The sequence below is a fragment of the Jaculus jaculus genome, chromosome 2 (genome assembly GCF_020740685.1).
Source record: "Jaculus jaculus isolate mJacJac1 chromosome 2, mJacJac1.mat.Y.cur, whole genome shotgun sequence".
In the NCBI taxonomy this organism is placed as follows: domain Eukaryota; kingdom Metazoa; phylum Chordata; class Mammalia; order Rodentia; family Dipodidae; genus Jaculus; species Jaculus jaculus.
Genome location: NC_059103.1, coordinates 136,252,581 through 136,269,779, shown reverse-complemented (window position 1 = coordinate 136,269,779; position 17,199 = coordinate 136,252,581). Strand labels below are relative to the sequence as shown.

The 17,199-nt window shown below is 41.8% G+C and overlaps 4 non-coding genes across 4 annotated transcripts; 1 reads left to right on the top strand and 3 right to left on the bottom strand.

The window, feature by feature from the left end:
- Positions 1-3,817: 3,817 nt before the first annotated feature.
- On the bottom strand, positions 3,818-3,890 carry Trnaa-agc. The gene has a single exon. It is a non-coding gene; the product is annotated as a tRNA-Ala (tRNA).
- A 142-nt stretch (positions 3,891-4,032) lies between these two features.
- Positions 4,033-4,121, bottom strand: Trnay-gua. Its single transcript is given in 2 exon segments — positions 4,033-4,068; positions 4,085-4,121. It is a non-coding gene; the product is annotated as a tRNA-Tyr (tRNA).
- Positions 4,122-5,165: 1,044 nt separating this feature from the next.
- Positions 5,166-5,258, bottom strand: Trnay-gua. The gene is made up of 2 exons: positions 5,222-5,258; positions 5,166-5,201 (listed from the first exon to the last, which is right to left on the bottom strand). It is a non-coding gene; the product is annotated as a tRNA-Tyr (tRNA).
- Positions 5,259-5,605: 347 nt separating this feature from the next.
- Trnar-acg lies at positions 5,606-5,678 on the top strand. The gene has a single exon. It is a non-coding gene; the product is annotated as a tRNA-Arg (tRNA).
- The last annotated feature ends 11,521 nt before the right edge of the window (positions 5,679-17,199 follow it).

The following is a 17,199-nucleotide window of genomic DNA, read 5'->3' as shown; positions in this document are numbered from 1 at the left end:
TTTCTTTGGATGCAGGGTCTCACTCTAAACAAAGCAGGCCTGGAACTCACTCTGTAGCGCAGACTGGCTTGGAACTCACATTTCACTGTGATTCTCACACGTCAACCTCCCAAGTATTGGGATTGCAGGCACGGACCACCACACTCAGTTAGGTGTGGTTTCTTTACTTGAGCAGATGAACACATCTCCTGGCAGCTAGAATGCAGCTACTAATCTTGCAAGTACGGCCTTCCCCATACCTGTCCATAACTACCACCAGAAGCAATTTGCTTTCAGCTGGCAAGGCCAGCAGTGGTACAGCTTCACTGTTTTAACACAAGATTCCATTAATACTGCAGCTGTGTCGTATTAGTGTTCAGGGACCTTGATCATCAGTCTCTTCTATAGGGTATTATGATGGGCCATTATATTGTTGGTATTATGCTTATTTGACCAAAGGAGCAGCAGGGCGCAACTACTCTGGAGCTGTTGGTACAGTATATGTGCATCAGGAAATGGGAATGAAATCCTGCCAAATTCAAGGGCCTTCTACCTCAGTAAAATTTCTAGAAGCGCAGTGTTGTGGGGCATGCAGAAATAATTCTTCTAAGGTGAAGGATAAATTGTTGCACCTGGCCCCTCCTACACTAAGAAAAAAGTACATTGCCTACTGGGCCTATTTGGAATTTGGAGGCAACACATTCTCCAGCCTGCATCCAGCCTCATGGACTGAGCAGGTACTGGTCTTTCAACTGTCTAGTCTCTGAACAGCTCTTGTTGCTGCTCAGCCTGTATTCTATAAACTAATCCAATAAATATCTCTCTCTCCATGTATATATGTATTCATTCATTCATTCATTCATTCTGACAGATCAGTTCCCCTAGAGAACCCTAATATAAACCCCAACCCTTGTCAATTTGACACCCAAAACATATCATTTTTAAGTCATAAACTTCCATCCCTTATCTCCATAGGTTCATGGCCATCCATAAAGCAAAATATATTCATCCAACTTCAAAGGTCCTTATAATCTTTAAAGGTTCTAACACTGTTCTAAAGGCTAAAGTCTCGTCTGAGACTCAAGGCAGTCTCTTAATTGTGAGTCCTGTAAAATCAAAACACAATTTATATGCTCCCAACATATAATGGCACAGAATAAGCATCTCCCCTGCCAAAGGGATGAATGGGGACATAGCAAGGAAAGATTGGGCCAAAACAAGAGCAAATACCAGCAGAACAAGCACCGATCTTGTAGCTCAGTGTCTGGTAGCTACAGCATGTGTTGAAACCCTCTGTGTTCCAAAAGCGTTGGGTAGTTCCATCCCTAGTCCCAGATGCGCTGCCTATAGCCTTTCTTCTGGGTGGTCTTGGCCAAATCCAAATCTTTCCTTGGCCAATGTTCCATGGTTCTGACACCTTAACATCCTAGAGTCTCCACTATAACTTACATTTCATCTTCACAGCCTACATACTGAGACTGATCCTGCCTCACACTGTATAATCTCAGCAGCTCTCTGGAACCATCGTGAACTATTCCATGACACACTACATCTTGTATCTTTCAACCTTCTAAAACCAGTACCACTGGATGATGCTGCCAAGTTCTGCAGATTGGGATGAAGCCTATCACCTATGGAACACAGCTATAGTAGCCTCTGTGTGCTAACGTTGAGGAGCAGAGACTTCCTCCAGCATTCTTCCTTTAGTCCTTGTCCTTTCAAAGGAATTTGCATTGTTCCTACCTTTAGCCTTAATCGGTCTTCCTCTCAGGGCATCTTTTCTATTTTCCCAGTGCACAGTGGTATAGCTCCCTTGAATGGTGGTAATTTCTGTCTAACACAACAGCCCAAACTGCAGTTTCTGGGCCTTGAACATTAAATTGCTTATATGTCTTTCAATGTCAAACTTCATATTTTCCAGATCTTCCTACTATGTACTTTCCCCTTGGCCACGGTAGATATGAAGCAGGGCTACAAAGAGAAACCATATCACAGGCTTAATGCTTTTTTGCCTTAAAATTTCCTCTAATATATTAGCCCATTATTTTCAAAACAAAAACATCTTCAAGTTCTCAGGGTACAAGCAGAATGCAGCCAGATGCTTTCCCAGAATACCACATGAACTGCCCAGTTCTTGGGCAGATGCTTTGACTCCTCTGGAATCTTATGAGTCAAGCCTTCACAGCCTGCACATTTCTCTTGGCCTTCCTGCCATCCATACTCCCACCAGAATGGTCCATGAAGCTCTGCTTATAGCATTGTAAGCCTTCTTTAAGCCAAAGTTCCAAATGCTCCCACATTTCTCCCAAAAAGCAGTTCCAAAAGACTAAGAACTACATGATAAATTTTATTGCAGTAATTGCCCCATTTCTTGGTGCCATTTTCTGTGTAGGTCAACTTTTCATTGCTGGATAAAAATATCCAGCAGACATAAGTTTAAGGGAGGAAGAGCTTATTTCAGTTCACAGATCCAGTTTACAGTCTATCCTGGCTGAACTTTTTGTGTGATTTTTCCACTCCCCTACCAGGGCTGCTGACCTTGAGCTATTACATGAGCTCTGGCCTATGTGTAATCCTTCCTGGTCCTTTGACTATTACCTATTTCTTGCTATTTTTTTGTCACATCTGGTTAAAATGATTCTTCTTACTTTGTGCATGTGTTTTCATGAATAAGAAGATATTTAAGTAGCTGAGCACTGTGTTAAATACTTATAATCTCAGGACCCAGGAGCCTGGGGGAGTAGGATCAAGAGGTGGAAGTCAGTCTGGGCCGCATAGACAATATCAAAGCAAGCATGGACTACATGTTGAGATTCTGTCTCAGAAAAACACTAAAAGTAAAATAAATAAAAATAAAATGTAAAATATAGATAAAGGTAAATTGAAATGGCTCATACATTCAATTTAAAAAAAACCTTACTGAAATAATAAAATAAGAAAAAGTGGAATGATAGAAATCTGAAGACATAGCAATAAGCCACAGCAAGTTGTATGCAAATAATAAAATAACAACTTAAATAATAAAATAACAAAAGCATACAAGTTGCCCGGAACCCTGAAAAGTAAAAATGAATTGCTATGGATTTTGTTCTAACCCTGAAAAAGGGCAATATTTCTGCTATTGGCTAGATTTATGTTTTGTGTTGTGAGAGCTACAGGATGGTTTCAATAAGCCTTTTGTGACTCAATTCTAGAAAATACGTTGAGAGAGAATTTACTGCCAGAAATTTTTGTGTGTTCTTTCAGTCTCTGAATCTCCCAGTGAGGTAGGGGTGTGTGTGTGTTTATCTTGTCTTTGTTTAACAAAAATGCACTTAAAGGAAGCCCTAGACAGAACTTTCTCCCAGGTAATTGCTTTTCAGTGCTGGTCTCAAGTTGACTCTCCACAGTCACTTTACCAGGAGGACACTGGCATTAGGAATGAATCAAAAGGAAAGCTTGCCGCTTCTGCACCTCTTCGCTAGCAGTAGCTGGGCAGCCGCGGTCTCGCTGGCCTGGCTCGCATTTAAAGTAGTTTGGTCCCAGACGAGGTTCTGGGAGATTCAGGCATCAAACTAAAATCACAAAGATCAAAATGCCAACAGATAAGGCAGCAACCAGTCGCCATTTGTGAAAGAAAAATAATCAACTTCGTGAATTTCCTAAATTAAGTGGGTGTAAAATATCTTAAGTAAAAGAATAAACTGAAAAAGAAAAAAGAAGAAACTGTTAGTATTTGAGAAGTGTAAGCCATGTAGGTAACGTCAAGTTCACTATATTTTTTCGCCCGAGTTCTCCAACTTTGAGCAGCTATCAAAATGAAAGGGAAAATTACATGATAGACGAAGGGAGGAAAAACTGGAGGATGCGGGCATCGATCCCGCTACCTCTCGCATGCTAAGCGAGCGCTCTACCATTTGAGCTAATCCCCCACCGCTGGGCATGGCCGGTTATCTCTTCCTCTAGAGAAGGGTCAGAGCATTGCGAAACGCAGATAACTTCGAGTTCGCATTTCGGCGTGCCTGGTAACTGACGTAACAAAAGTGAGCCGATGTTCTAAAAACAGACCACCTCTCCTTCGAGCCGGAATCGAACCAGCGACCTAAGGATGTCCGCAGCGCCGAACCTACAGTCCTCCGCTCTACCAGCTGAGCTATCGAAGGAAGTGGAGTACAAACGTTCCGGCTCGGCCCCATAACGCCGCGTCACGGTGCTCGCTCGGGCCGGCGCTTCCCTCCGCCGCGCGGTCGGGCGAGGAAGCGCGGCCGCCGCTGCGGGCCGGCGTCGGTCCCCACGCGCGACGCGGGGCTCCGGGACACGCCGCACGGATCGGGCTCGGGCACGCGCGCAGGCCCGCGAGGAACCCGCCCGAGGACTCGGGGTCATGCTGCAAGCTCCTAGAGCTGCCAGCGGCCGGAAAGGCAGGGCCCGGAGGAGCCGCGTGAAAAGGGCCAGCAAAATAATGCCTGGGGAAAGAGGGTACCAACACATGACGTGTCCACACGAAATACGTTGTTAATAATAATAAGTTAAGAAGAAGGAAAAAGAGAGTGAACAACGATGGAGGAAGACACAAAGTCAACCAGTAGCCCCCACACATCTGTACACACACCACGCGTATGTGAATACACACACACACACACACACACACACACGAGAGAGAGATGGAGTCAGAAGTGAGCGTGATGGAACACTCTATAATCCCAGCCTTAAGACTCTCTTGAGAAGTCCACGAATAGTCTAGCATCTTTCCCTTACATGTTTCTTTCTCCCTCTCATAATACCCATGCTTAAATCAATATTAAAATATTTTTAATAACTCCAACTTTGCATTTGGAAAAAAACATAATAATCCCGGCGCTCAGTGAGCAGAAGCAGGTTGATCGTGAATTTGTGGATGGTCTAGGATAGATTCCAAGACCTTGACAACAAGGGCTGGAATATGTACAAGGCTCTGAGTTCAATCCCCAATAGGAAAGAAAGAGACAAGGGAAAAAGCAAAGGAGTTACATAGCTATAGTTCCAGGAACTGATCATTTTCTGTCAATAATAGGCCTAAGGGTGAATGTTTTCCTTTGACGTCTGGAACAAAGTTGACAATAATACCTTGTGGTGAAGAACAAGATGAGACAACCAGAAAGACACTCAGTTTGGTGGAAATGCCCAATAAATTTTGAACAGTAGTTTTACTAAAACTAAAAACTGTCTCCTTCGAGCCGGAATCGAACCAGCGACCTAAGGATGTCTCTTACAAGGAAACCAACTACAGTCCTCCGCTCTACCAGCTGAGCTATCGAAGGGACACGAGCGAGGTTTGCGCCCCCTGGAATTGAACACACAAGGTAGAAAGCGCTCGCTGGTCTGGGACTGCAAGGAGCATGCGCACTCCGCGGGGCCTTGCGGCCGGACACGCCGGCTCCTCGTTGTGCGCGTGCGTGGCACGACGCCGCTACCGAACCTGAGTCCCTGGAAGCAGGGTCCCCACCGGGGATCTCGGCCCGCGAGGCCCAAGTTTAGATGCTCCGCCGCCACGGTTGCCTGAAACATTTTCCTCCCTCCGCTAGTCGGCGTCGTCCCTCGGGGTGGCTGTCGCGTGGAGCCTCACGATGCTGTCATCACTAAGACTGCGCAGCTCTCTTGCCACGACGGGCCAGTGGCGCAATGGATAACGCGTCTGACTACGGATCAGAAGATTGTAGGTTCGACTCCTGCCTGGCTCGCTTGCGTTTTTGTTAGCTGGATCTTAAGACCCAACGTCATTGGCTATGTTCGTCCAACAAAACTGAGGCCCATTACTGGGTGGGTCCCTTCCAATAATTGCCAAAAGTGGTTTCCTTTCATAGCAAAACTGGAACCCCGTGGGATCATGCGGAGGCGCAACCTGCGACCCCCTCTGACGTGCCTTGCAGTCAGGAAGTCAGTACAGGAAGCACCCCTTCCTAGCCTATGCAGAGAGGGAGAAAGAAAATAATCGTTAAAATTTTTTGTTTCTTTCTTCCTCCCTCCCTCCCTCTCTTTCTTTCTCTCTCTCCATCGTTTTTTTTACATCGTTCTTGACATTAAGTTTTCACATAATTGGCTTTATCGGTCTGTTTTGGGAAAATTATAAGGTAGTCAACTCTACAGGATTTGTCACCATTTTCCTATGATGTTCTTCCCAGTTGTTAAAAGCTGCCTAGTGACTTGGGTTGCTTCTCTAGATCAGCAGGAGGTTGGTTTGAGCAGACTGAGTTTCTTTGTGAAAGTTTCCAGTATCACCGATAGAGAAGACTTCGGAATTACTTATTAACAAATCTCCCAAGATAGCAGGTCTCCAAAGAAATATGAAGTTAAGGAAAAGGCATTACTTTGTTTCGTTTTTTATTGTGTGTGTGTGTTTTGCTGGGTGTGAATTGCTTAAAGGTGGTTAAAAGAAATTAAAACTTACAGATGTGGGCAAACATAAACTACATGAATGAAATATAATGGTTTTCATTTTTGCTTCTCAGCATTAAAAAAAAAAAAAAGCCTTCATGTGAAGTTGGGGGGATATGATGCATCCCTCTCTCTACTCAAGTTCATGGACAGAACCATATAAATTAGAGCCTGCGTCTTATTCCTACCATTTCCTGTTTACGAGGGTGGCAAGCAAAGTGTTCATCTGCTGAAGTCATTGTCATGACGGTCACTGCGTGTGGCAGAAATCATCACCCTTTGCAATAGTTTTCTTCCCGTACAGCCAGACCAACAGGAGCCAAGGAGACCAGGAAATAATGATTTCTGGGTCTTTTATTCGGGGCCAAACTTCACCTAGTTACTGGAAACAAGAAACGTAATGATGCAGGGATGTCCTCAGAAAACCAGGAATGAAATGTAAGTCAGCGTGGTCCTTGATGGCCCTCTCAGTGCCCTCGACTCCTGTTTCTCTGGTGCTGTAGTTGGAAACACAGTGCTACACTCTCCCCTGAAGTTTCCTGAACTTTCTCTCTCAGGCCTAACTGCAAAAGTCCCTGTTGCTCTGGCCTCACTTAGATGTTCAGAAGTCAGGAGAACATACATGGTTGGCCATACAGGATCATCTTCCCTTTTTCCCAAGATTGCATAGAAAAGATAAAGATATACAGAAATAAATGAGTAAAAAATGAAAATCTCCTGCAACATGGAAAGCTGTGAGTATAATCAACATATCAGAGATTTTACATTTTTAACTTGTGTGAACAGGTAACTCAGAATGGACAAAAACAAATAACATTTCAAACTAACTGCTCTTTGTGCGAGCTACAGAGACGGAGCCGTTCTCTACGTGGAGCTCACGAGAGACTGGGGCATCACAGCAGCACAAAGGCCGGCCTCCCAAGCGCTGTGCGGTGTTGCTGCGCTGACCCCAGGTGGAGGTGTACAGAGAATTGCTTCAGCAGAAACTTGCCTGGGAGAGCCTATGGCATAGCGACGGGTTAGAGAGAGAGGCAGAGCAGGGCCTAATAAGACACAGAGAGAGCAGAGGAAGGCCGGCCCACCTGACTCTCACAGCGTGAGCATTTTAGGGGGCTCTTGGACTAGGTGGCTGTTGTCCGCCCTTGCAGCATAAATGATGAAGGCCTCTTCCCACTGCCCTCCACTGGCCCCGGACCCAGTCATTTTGCAGATATGAATCATTGTACTCTTTCATTCAGAAAACTAGACACCTAAGCGGAAACAGCAGCTTAAAAAAGAAAGTTCAAGATGAACAAATTAAGTCAATGACCCAGGAGGAAACAAAGATAATGTGAGCAATAGAACAGAACTATTTTTTAAAATGCTAATGGAGATCCTCAGGGACATCCAAGAGGGATTGCAACAATGAAACCCAGAACACAGTGATATTAAGACAAGCAAATAGAGAACAATAGTGTTCTTGGACACTAAAATCATAATTGCTGAAGTGAAAAATAATGTGTCAATCAGCCAAAGACCAAATCTAAAGGCATAGAAGAAATAGGAATAATCTCACAGAACTTCAGACCTTGGGAAGCAAAAATATATCAAAAAGAATATAGAGGAGAGATTCAGAAGAAAGACGCAGCAGCTATCTAATGAGAATGCCAGAAAAGGAAAGCAGAGTTGATTCATGGAAGGAATGGAAGAAAGGCTTCAGTCATCAGCTCAAAAGGGCCACCAACCACGCCTGGACACAACCTAGCAAAATTTCAAAGCCTTAAGGCTGACGACAAAGCCCCAGCAGCTTCCATAGACAGGGGCACCACAAAACAGCTCATGGACAAAGGAATATGAATTACATTATGACCATAACTTCTCATGTTGCCTGGCCTTCAAAGTGCTATGAGAAAATAGTTCTGAACCTACAAGTTCAAACCCAGTCAAGATACCAATCACATGTGGGGACAAATTCCTTTCTGAGACAAATCTTATTGGAGGATGTCATAGTGATAGGTAGATTCTCTAGGAAATTGAAGCTGAGACAAGATGAGCGCTCAAAATTTTACTGGGGAAATGGAAAAGGAGGGAGACATCCGCTAGTGACGCTGACCAGACAGCTTCTGCCAACAGCCTTCATAGCTCCAGAGCAAAGATTTTCTTTAAGAGGAGCCCCAAGAAGGGCAGAAATGGTTGAGCCCGTTGGATTACTTGCTTAGTCATGGTCAGAGGCTGGTGATCTGTGAAGGCTCTCGAGTAATTGTTCTCCATATAGCTGGGCAGTGAGTCCTTTCCTACTCCGAGCAGCACACCTCTGTGTCAGCCACGGGTGTACAAAAATGAAACGTATACAATGTTTAGGAGAAGAGAGAACTAGCCCAGCAACTCAATGAAAATAAAACTCAGGTCAACAGCTGCTATGGTTTGGATGTTTTTGTTCCTCTAAAGGTTCATGTTCGAGGTGTGGTCTCCAGTTAGTGATTTTGAGAGACAGTAGTGGAACATTTAAGAACTAGGGCTCTTGGGGGAACATACATTCAGAAGGAGGTGCAGGATCCTGTCTTTCCCTTGCTTCCGGTTTTGAGGTGTGACCTTTCTTTCTCCAGTCACAGTTTTTCAGTCATTTACGATGGTCACCATGGCCACAGACTGTACCATTCTTTTGGGACCTTTAGTGACCCAAACTGTTAGCTATATCAACCTGTTAGAGTTATCTTGGCTCAGGAATTTCATTATAGTAGCAAAAATTTATGTATGTATGTATGTACATATGTATGTATGTATAGAACATACAGGCTAGGCTAGGACTATGGGAAGATTTATCTTTCAGAAGAAAGTGGATTATTTTTTACAGTAGGACTAAATTAATTTCCTTAAGAAGAAACCAATAATTTCTAAGAAATACAAAAAAGCTTTGTAAGAAATATGACCCAAATATAAAACAAATAGAAATGTGGCTCAATTTTGAGAAGTTGTGGGCACATGTTGTGAGTTGAACCATGTAATTTTTCTTCTTCCCATACCCACACAAATTCATGTATTGAAGGCTTCTTGTATCTCAGAATGTGACTGTATTGCAGAATAGGACTTTTAAGGAGGTACTGAAGTCAAAATATGATCATTCCTTTAACCCAAGCTGACTTGAAAAGATTAGGAGGTAGATATGCACAGAGAGATGAGTTTGTGAAGGCACAGAATGAAGACAGCCATTTGCAAAGCAAAGAAAAAACATCTGTGGAAAAATCAAACCTGATGCACTTTTTTGGGCTTCTAGCCCAAAGTGTCTGTTGTTTAAGCTATTTTCACAGTGAATTTTAATGGCAGCTCTAGTAAACTGATACACAGATGGTGAGAAGAAATTTGCTCATTGTTTTTTTACATTCTTTGATATTGTTACATTTTTGTTAAGGCATACACAAGTTATTTTATATAAAATATGTGGAGCAGAATCTGATAACTATCATCTAGTATAAAAAACATCTAATAAAAATGCTTAAAAATATAGGAAATGGGGTTAGGAAAATGGCTAGGTGGCTAATGGAGCTTCCTTGCAAAGCCTATAGGCTGGGCTCAATTCAATGTTCTGTTTATAATAACTGGAGACTCTGGAATACCTCCATATATAGGAAAATTAATAATTAAAAAACACAGGATCTGGGCTGGACAGATGGCTTAGTGGTTAAGTGCTTGCCTGTGAAGTCCCCGGTTTGAGGCTCGATTTCCTAGGTCCCATGTAAGACAGATGCACAAGGTGGTGCATGCATCTGGAGTTCGTTTGCAGTGGCTGGAGGTCCTGGTGCACCTATTCTCTCTATCTGCCTCTTTCTCTCTCTGTCTGTTGCTCTCAAATAAATAAAAAATAAACAACAACACCACAACAAAAAGAAAACACAGGATCTGGTGTGCAGAGATGTGAAATGCCTTACCTAACTACTTAAAGTTGAGTAGTGGCATATGAGATAGCAGACCTACTTAGTCACAGCCAGGACTCATTCCTTGGTGCCTCGGCTTGGTCCCTTTTCCCTATTTGGACACTTTGGATAGAGAGACTATTTATTGGCTGACACCCTGGGAGGCAGGCAGCTTGTGATGGCATATCAAAAAATGACCAAGACATTTTTGGAGTAGGTAAGTGTTCAGTTTATTAACAGGAATGCCATCCTCTAAAATCCCAAAGACCAAGTACTCCAGGTTTGTTTACAACAGTTCTCTGAGATGGTGTGATATTTTGCATAGATGTTCCCCAGTAGATTCAGGAGTTTTATTAAAGTGTCTTGGATTTCCAGCTGTCTGGTTTGAGGAAGTGTCACTGGGAGGATCTTAGGGTCCAGCCCTAGGGTGTGGGGATAGACTTGGAATTCCAGTCTAAAGGTATGCAAAGTGCTTGAGCTTTGCCTGGAGAGCCTAAGGTGTGCTTGCCTATTCTGGTGGTGATGGCTTTTGGCTTTTCTCTCTCTGTGTCATTCCATATCTCTCTCTCTCTCTCTCTCTCTCTCTCTCTCTCTCTCTCTCTCTCTCTCTCTCTCTCTCTGCTTGGTCCTGTGAAAAGGTTGCCAACTTTTTCTGCCATTATGGAACTTCCCCTTGAACTATAAGCTTCAAATAAATTTCATTCCTCCCATAACTGTGCCTGGTTTGGAAGTTCATCCCAGCAATGTCAAAGTTGACTACTGCAGATGGTATGTCAAGAATTTAGAAAAAGTTATTGTTCAACTTGAAAAAAAAATTACATCTTACATATATTCACATTAAAAAGCTTTCAGGTCCTTCTTTTCAGTTGAGGAAACTGTTGTACAGATAAGGAAGCTCTACCCAGAAAGGCTGGGTAACTTGCTCAAGACTATTATCCACCTTGGGAAGCAGGCAGAGCTCAGTTTATATATATTCCTTGTGTGTGGCTTTCTCTGTTTATGTACCATCTCCCTTGACTTTGTCTATATACGTACTGTCTCCAAGGACACAAGAAACCACAGGGATATTTAGAGTACCAGAAAGAAAACTCTTCTAGAGGCTTCCAGACCTCAGTGACTTCTCATTCCTCAGAGTGAGGTTCTGCGCAGTCACTGGGGACCGTGACTTATGGAGAGCTGAACCACTGCTTTTCCAGAGGAAATACAGAGTTAGGTTCCTGCAAGCTTCTTGTTTTATGTGTGTTTCTGTTGAAAAACCTGACTTAACATATAGTGGCTGATTTACTGATCCTGAACTTACAGCCTGCAGCACTGTAACTCATGCCTGAAGGAAGTTTATCTAAAGCACACGCTTCCTTTCTAAGGCCTCTTGAATCCCAGCCTAGTGTTGATGAGCACTAAATACTTCAGAATTATGCTTACAGGGCATTTTAAATGGTAAAATCAACAAAAATGCAAATATCATAGCTGTGTGGAAGATAGTACCGCACAGTGACAGAGCTGCAGCAGTAAGGCCTGTGGAGGAGGTTCAGCCACAGGGAGAGCGGGGACAGAAATCCAGCCGTGTGGGGCATAGCTGCCACAGCAAGCACGTGCTCCTGTCCTTCAGCTGGGAGCACGGGCGCTGACAAGCTCCCCTTTTTATTTTTTAACCACTGTTGCATGTCTTCAAATAAATAACAAAATGACTATTGGTATCAGGTTTATAAATAAACCTTTACAGGTAAGTAAAGAAGTTCAGAAGATGCCAACCCAAAATATGCTGTTTTGGCATACTGTTTACTTGAGTTGGGGCACCTAAGAAAACAGGGACAGGAAAAGTGCTCTGCTGAAAAAGCAGCTCATAAAAGTTCCTAACAGAATGACGCTCTCACTGTACCAATGTTATAGCCCATGTGAGAAAATACAGAACACCATGTTTTATAAGCCAATTGAGAGTCCTTTATTAAGTCAGTGACCAAGAGGGAGTAACGCCAAAAACATTCTCGGCAAAGAAACTCAGGGGTACAGTAGTTTTAAAGGGAAAAAAAACCATAATAGCATCAATGCATGATGAAGGTTAAGGTAACCTTGTAATAACAGCTATTTTGATCATACATCTGTAGTTATTTGGGTTATGCATCCTGGAGTCATTTTGTGTTTATATCTGGGCCATAGTCAGACTCATGGAAAGTCTTGAATGTGCTGCCAATGTGGACATGCCTGGTAAGGGGGTGTTAGTGGCAGAAAAACACCCATTCAGTCACAAACGGAGTCAGGGTCAGACCAGGACAAGATGGCGTTACCTTAGCCATTTCACTAGGAAGGGAGCATTCTTATCACCATAGACTTGGAGCTGACACCAAGATGGATCTACACAAATAAACCCACTAAACCCACATTGTCCATGCTTTCTCCCATGTGTGTTCTCACAGTTTATGGACTCTAGCCTTTATTATGTAACATCTCCACAGTTTTTTTTTTTAAACTTAAAAAGATATATAAGCTTTTGAACCTGATGTTTCTTCAGGTTTCATTTTTCTTATGAACACACACACACATACATGCAATACATTACAGAAAATTCCCAAGCATTTTTCTCATTACTGCTGTTGGTTAATTAATTCCTAGGTCTAACTATAGAAGCTAAGAAGATTATAGAAGGAAGAGTTCTCTCCCATATACTATACATAGAAGGAAGTTTGTCCTCTTCACAAATATGAAATATATAATGAAGATTGACTCTATTAAGCCAAACTAAATTCATATTATATGCCAAGTCACTATATCAAAAGATCCCAGTGAGAGCAATCACAGCCCCCACCCACGTTAGCAGGAATCATTTGTATTACAAGGAGATGGCAAGACCAGGGCTCTGAACTGCTTGTACGCTCACTTACTCTTTTACACTCAGGGAAATGGCACCCTTGCTCTGTTCTACATCTTTCTCAATGTTCTGACTGGGGGTTGTGGGAAGGATATGTTGCAGAGAAGTTTTCTTCAAAGACTCACATTTTTTTCAACAATTTATTTGCTACCTGCCATTGCTAAGCATCGTTCCAGAGCTGGGAATATAATAATAAGGAAAGCAGACAAAAAAATTTTGGACACAATTTTGGAGAGGCAGATAGACAAAGAATAGATGATAACATATATATGCATATATATTAGGCTCAGCAGAGCCTGGTGCCAAAGAGGGAAATAAAGCACAGTATATGCAGAGTGAAGAGGAGTGTACTTCTTACAATGGCAAACTAACAGATGATCAGAAGCAAAGTGGCTATGAAATATATACATATTTACACACACAAATACATATGTATACTCAGACATACTTCCAAAGGGAAGCAAATATTAAAGTTCCTTAAGAAAAAGTTAAAGCTTGCCAAGCTGTAATTTCTTTGTAATGCAAAGAAATAAAAGATTGCTAATTTAATAGCCTGACAGAAGGATGCTGCATTTTTTTTTTACTAATAGAAAGTTCAATTTGTACCTTATTTTGTACAATGGAAAAGTTAAATATAATTTCACTTTTATTATTAATAGGTAACATTTAAAGTTATGAAAAGATCCTGCATTTCATTGTACAAGTGGCATTGAAATGCTTTGCTTTTACATATAATAGCCATGTTATTGTCCCAATTTTATGGACTCAGAATGAACAGAATATATTAACTTGGATTATAGACCTGTGATATTCACTTCAAGTAGGGAAGGATAATTCAGAATATGTTGAATGTAAACACTATTTTATATTAAATAAGTAATTATATCTTACTTTACAGATACAGTTGTATGATATGTTATTTAACAGGTAGACTTTAAAGCCCAATTTGTCTTAGTCCAATGCTAGCTGTCCTGTTACTAATAGAATGGGTTAATTAGTGGCTCTCTGCTCCCCAATTTTCTAATCTGTGAAATGTAAGTAACAATAATAACTACTATAAGTAATAATAGTACAAAACTCAGAAAGTTGCTAGTGAAAACTTTCATGAGGCCTTTAGAGTAATAACTGGTTCATGGTAAATACCATATGTACATTTGCTGATTTAAAATGTTTAACTTATGTTTAAAGAGTTCATTACTATTAGCCAGGCATGGTGGTGCACGCCTTTAATCCCAGCACTTGGGAGGCAGAGGTAGGAGGATTGCCGTGAGTTCAAGGCCACCCTGAGACTCCATAGTGAATTCCAGGTCAGCCTGGGCTAGAGTGAGACCCTACCTCAAAAAAAGAAAACAAAAAAAAAAAAAGAGTTCATTATTATTATCTAAATATCCTGGAAGATTATTGGAGCAGTCTTATGCATCAGAATTTTTTTTGGTTTTTTTTTTTGCATCAGAAATTTTTAAACTATTATTTTGCCTTTATTTTTGGTTCTGGGTTGTAACCAGGATGTGTGTATGCTACACATGCACTCTACCACTAAACCCCTCCTCATGCCAAGCCCATAACTGTTAGTGTTACCCACTCTAAAATCACTTTTGAAATGAAAAAGATTCAATTTTTCACTCATAAATTAATGTTGCAGCTATTAGTTAGTCAGATAGAGAAAAGTAACAAAGTCCTAGCAATCAAGGCCACATAGATGTCCCAAGAAATGGTGCTTCAAGGAGTGGAAGAGGTAGAGGAGGAAGAAGGGCAAGGAGGGAGGAGCCAGAGAAATCTTCAGATTGGCAATTAAATAAGGAAGAAGGAAACACGGGCAATTAAATAAGGATGATTCCTTGAGTGAGTTAGAGAAGGATAAATGCAAGAGAGCGACAGGAAAATAAGAGAACTCTGGGAAAGGAGTTGGGGTGAGGAGAAGGCTAGTTTTCAAGGAGGACCAATAAATAAGATCACCCTGGAGAAGCAATGGAGTAAGGTTGTTAGTACTGTGGCCTGAATGACCAACCTGCTCTACTCAGACTAGCTGGGTGATTGGACCACGTAACTTAACCTTCCTGTGTTTTAATTTCTCAGTATGGGGAGTGAAAATGGCAATACTAACTTGATTTGTAGGTTATGAATCAATATACATTATCCAGGGCAGTGTTAGGTACTAAGCTCTCTGACTATTGGCTAGGATTCAGTCAGAAGATATATTTTTAAAATATTTTTATTATTTGCAAGGACAGAAAGAGAGAATGGGCATGCCAGGGCCTCCTGCCACTGCAAACAAATTCCAAATGGATGTGCCACTTTGTGCATCTGGCTTTATATGGGTATTGAGGAATCAAACTCAGGCCATTAGGCTTCGCAAGCAAGCACCTTAACTGCTGAGCCATCTCTCCAATCCCAGAAGATTTATTTTTAATATATGTACTATAAGTCATCAACTCGAAATACAAATAACCTATGATTCTAAACTTTTTATTTATTTTCTTAAATTTATTTGCACATGTATGCGGAAGGGGTGTGGGTGCATGCGCCAGGGTCTTTTGGAACACCATGTGCATCTAGCTTTATGTGGGGATTAGGAAATCAAACCCCAGCCAATAGGCTTTGCAAATAAATGCCTTTAGCCATAGAGCCTTTTCCTCAGCCCTTAAACTTTTTGTTTTATTTTGATTCTTTTTTCTCCTGAAGTAGGATCACACTGTAACTCAGGCTGACCTGAAACTCACTCTGTAGCTCCAGGCTTACCTCAAACTGATGGCAATCCTCCTACCTCAGCCTCTCTACTGCTGGGATTAAAGATGTGTCCTCTTAAGCTTTTTTAGAAGAAGTTATTTCAGGCTGGAGAGTGCTTGCCTGTGAAGCGTAAGAACCCTGGTTCGAGGCTCGATTCCCTAGGACCTACGTTAGCCAGATGCACAACGGGGTGCATGCATCTGGAGTTCGTTTGCAGTGGCTGGAGGCTCTGGCGCACCCATTCTGTCTGTCTCTATCTGCCTCTTTATCTCTGTCACTTTCAAATAAATAAATAAAAATAATTTTAAAAAAAGAAGGCATTTTACATGAAATCATACTAATAAATTAATCATTATACAGACAAGTTTTTCATTGCCTTATAGTTTTCATGCATAGCTTTTAAACATAAATTATCTTTAAGGCATTTGGTGCTAAAGTATATTTTCCTCATTAGCATATGCATACCCCAATTTTTTAGTCCAAGAAAATATTAAGTTTCATTCCCAATGTATAAATTTTCACTAAGAAAGCCAATTATTCTTCACTAAATACTGTAAATACTGAGATGAGACTCATCAACATCTGCATAGCAAAGCAAGAGTGGAGAAAAATTTGGGTACTGCCATCACCAAGCAGGGTACTTCTCTTGGCCCTGAGAACAAGGCCACGCCTCCTGGGCCTTTGGGCATCAGAGCCGTGGATGAGCAGATTTTCAGCTATTACAGAGCCCAGTTGGCAGGCAGTGGTTAGCAGAATGTGTTAACAACTGCCTAATCACTGCTGTCTTGACTCTAAGAATTTGCTTTTCCTTCTTGAGGACAGCCCTGGATCAGCATGAAAGTGGTGTCCCACTTGCTCGTTCATTGGCACTGAGCACATTCAGCACATTCTCAAATAAGGCTGTAATCTGCTTGAAGAAGGACGGTGCTCTAGAGATAGAGTTATGCCTTAACAGCGATAAAGGATGAAGGAGGGCAGGCTACTGAAGTGTGTATGAAAAAGATAACTCTATGCAGGTGACCTGGTATGGAGGGACTCTAGGCATTTCTTTTCTATCCTATCTTCAATTCAGAAGTATATAAAATATTAATATGCACAGAATTAGTATGCTAAACTTCCCTAAAAGAAAAGGTCTCTAGCAGCCTTTGCATTTCCAGCAGATAGGAAATTCTATGTTCTATAACACAGGTTTGATACTCATGTAACAAATGTTCCCTGACCATCTACCATGTTTCAGGCACTAAAAACAGACAACAATCCTCACCCTGACAGTGTGGACTGAGACAGTGATCAAGATAAAGGAGTATGTGGGCTGGAGATATTGCTTAGCAGTTAACACATTTA